Source organism: Pygoscelis adeliae, unplaced genomic scaffold, assembly GCF_000699105.1.
Source record: "Pygoscelis adeliae isolate BGI_AS28 unplaced genomic scaffold, ASM69910v1 Scaffold6, whole genome shotgun sequence".
NCBI lineage: Eukaryota > Metazoa > Chordata > Aves > Sphenisciformes > Spheniscidae > Pygoscelis > Pygoscelis adeliae.
Window position 1 is genome coordinate 2552854 of NW_008825075.1, and position 3875 is coordinate 2556728.

Genomic DNA, 3875 nt, shown 5'->3' on the forward strand with positions numbered 1-3875 from the left:
ATGAAAGTGTGGAGTAAATTGTGTGAAATTACATAGCTCTGAAATTTGACAGGTCTCCAAGGTGCTTGGTAGACAGCCACAAGGCAGAAAACCTTTGGGAGCTTGAGGACAGTTATAAATGTAATCTAGACCAACAAGGGGAATAGAGAAACTAAATTTCTCTATTAAATCAGCCAACAGGAACTAACTGTTTGTTTGGACTCTTAATTAAAAGTATCTTTAAATGTTCCAAATATTCATGGAACACAGTATTTTATTTTAAAGTTTCCTAACTTTTTTCTGACATGTTTGTTGATTTGCTCACAGCTACAATCATCATCCTGAATGAATCTTCAAATAATTTGTGTAACTAGGAAGGTTTCTCCATGGCCAGCCACACTGGCATGGATTCAATTCTACTGTAAGCAGATCTCAGTAATCACTCTTATTTATTTATTTAGGGTTATATTCACTATATATGAGGTTACTAATTTACTTTATTCCCATCCTTTTGGCTGCTGAACTGCATGAGAGGGATACAGCCTTTCTTAAATCACAGAATTTGCACTAGCTTGTTCCAAGACTGGATTAACTTTGTTGAAGTCAAAATCATCCTTTTGTTTTACATCTGTGTTCTTTATATCAGACTGTACATGTAATTAGAAGAAAAAAAAAAAAAAAAAACCAAACCAAAAACCCAGTATCACAGAGTAATGAAAAGCTTGAAAAGGACATTTTTGTTCATTCTAGGATTCTTTTATTTACCAAAAAAAATGCTTACAGAAAGTCTCAATAAGTCAGTAAGTCTCAAACTTACTGCATCCATAAGTTTGCTTACTGAAAAAAAAAAAAAAAACCAAACCAAAAAATCATTGCATTCAGCTGTTCTTCCCTGAAATGTAGCACAAGCTTGCATTAGATTTGACATGTAATGTAGCATTACATCTGTTGCATAAAATAGCGTGATTGGCAGTGCTCAGCATAAGAGATCAGAATTGTTAAATCAACCAGAGCTTTCATTAAAGGGCCTATTTCGGCAGAACTGAGTGGGGGGATCTGTTCTGAGTTTCTTTTCTGAAGGTTCTGCTATCCAGAGGGAGATAAGAATTAGGCAGCAGTGACATGAGTTTCTTTGAATAATCAAAAAGTATTTTGACAGAGGTGTTTTTTGACACCTATGGGCATATGAGGAACAGCCAGCACTGCAATGTAAAGCAGTCTAAACTCTTAGGTTGTGTACTGTCCCTTTAAAATAATTTCTTGGAGTCAACTTGCTGTATTCTACAATCTACTGTTAAATGTCAGCTTTCACTTGAACAGAGTATTTATTTCTTCTTTCTTTTGGAGAGGTAATGCATTCAGGTGTCTTTTAGCCAAAGCTAACAGAAAGCTGCCTCTGGTAAGACAGTATTACTCACATGGGTAAAGATTTTTCGTCCATTCACTTACAGACTTCACTTCACTTGACAGTGGATTTAAAAACCCAGCTGGTGATTTTTAACTACTGCCATTACATGGGGTGATTGCTGGTATGTATGGTTTGTTTCCATTTGTGTGCTAATGTCCATTTTAAAAGGAGTGCAGGGGTAGTGGAAACCTCTGTGGAGTACTTTTTCCCTGGGCAGCCACCAAGTCTTCTTTGGAGAGAAAAGTGCTCAGATACTTCAAGCAGAAAAGGAGTGGGAAAGAGAGCACAAACAAGAGAGACAGCAAGAGAGATCACTGGGCTGAAAGTCTGCAGATGAGCAAAGAGCAGCTGCATGGATGAATAGAGAACAGACAACCAGGCTTCACTGGGGGGAGAAAGAGAAACTTGGCTGAAGTCTGTGCAAAATTTCTTGCAGCTCAGGAAGCTGCTAAATTGACAGCCCACCAAGCTGATTGCACAGACCCACCTGCAAAGGTAAGATGGTAGTGGGTCACAGAACTGGACCTTTTTTATTTCTCTGTGGTCTAGCCTAGTAACTTTGATTTTTCCTTATGTAGAAAAAGTTAAGAATTCTAATTTATATTCTAATGAAACACTTTTTTTTTTTTTTTTAATTTTAAAATCCTTGATCTTCCTTGAGGAGCTCACTTTAAGGAACAGATGAAGCCATATCTACCTCAAAGCTCTGGCTGACTCAGGGACCTGGAACAACAAACTGGTATTGCTTCCACATTTGCACACATTACCAGTTTTCTTATTCTTGTAATAGTGAAAAGAAAAATCTATGCAATGATAAGATTGCTAGGTTAAATTCAGAAAGATATGCTTTCATTCTTGTGACTCCTTTGATTATTCTGAAATGCATAGACTGGGCAGGTTAGTCTTATTAGGTCTAAATTATTTATATAGGTATTTATGATACTGCTCTTGCAATTTCATCATGACAGTCTCGAGTTAAAACCACAGACATTTGATTACATAACTCTTTCAGGTGTAGCTTGTTTGATAGTAAAGGAGTGTTTTAATCTTTAAGTGGTAGAGAAAATGTTGAAAATCAGGAAAAAATACAAAAAGCTTAATTTGTTTATAGACTATAAAGATTTGATGGACTGAATTTTCAGTTTCTGAATGAAGTTTTCAGAATTGCAGTATGTTGCATGTTGGAATTTTTTGTTGATACTATGAAATTTTAAGCTTCTGTGTTAAGTAGGCTTTTTGTTTCTAACATTTCAGGAGTTGTATGAATAAAGAAAAGGTGTGTAGGAAAGTGTTTGTTTCTTTTCAGAGGGAATACAGGGGAAAGAATGACCCTTCAAATTGATTAGTCCATGAAATTCACTGTGTTTCCAAGCACTTCACTGATTCTTTTTGCCACAACTTGAAGCCAGATTAAATAGTTGTTATAATTTCCTAAGTGGAACAAAAAGAAAAGGTTTAGGTTTCCAGAGGTACATAGAACAGTTAATATATTTTGAAAGGGATGATTTCTCTCTTATTTCTTGCAGGGGGGGAAGTTTAATCAACTATTTTTGTCAGCATTCACACTGCTGAAAACTTTCTTAGAAGGTAAAGTTTCTCCTTGTACCACAGTAAGGTGACTAAACCTCTGAGAAGGGCAGAATTTGAGACACTACACTACACAACTACTACTTATACAGTTCCACTTTCAGCACTGTGACATTATGAAGAACCTCACTTTTCCCTTGGCTTGTATAGACGTTTTGGCATCTAACTCCATCTGTGTATGCTACTAAGAGGAACAGACAAATGGATCTTGTGGCACCAGTGACACAGCCAGGAGCAGTCTGAGGACTATCAAGAAGGACTACAGAGCCCTGGGAGAGGCCGTAGTAGCGGCAGTAAGGGACTTGGGAGTGCAGGTAGTTTCTTCATCAATCCTCCCAGTCAAAGGGAAGGGGTTTGAAAGGGCCAGCTGAATCTGGCAAGTCAACAAATGGTTACGGGACTGGTGCCACAGCCAGGGGTTCGGTTACTTAGACCACAGGACTCGCTTTGAGAAACCTGGTCTACTGGAGGCTGACCAGGTCCCTCTGTCAGAGGAGGGGAAGAGCATCTTTGGTCATAGGCTTGCCAAGCTGGTGAAGAGGGCTTTAAACTAGAGATGCTGGGGGAGGGGAACCTCAATCCATCCCACTCCTACCAGTTTGATGCCAGGGCCAGCAATAGATGCCCAGAGCCTGGAGAAGGAACACAGGTCAGCAGAGGAGCGCCTGAAGAGCAGCACAAAGGAACTCCAGACAGTAAGACAGCTTCATCGGGGGCCCAACTTAAATGCCTCTATGCAAATGCACGTAGCATGGGGAATAAACAAGAGGAGTTAGAGACATGCATGCACCTGCAGGGCTACGACCTTACTGGCATCACGGAGACGTGGTGGGATGGCTCTTATGACTGGAGTGTTGGGATGGAGGGATACAGGCTCTTTAGGAAGGACAGGCAGGGGAGA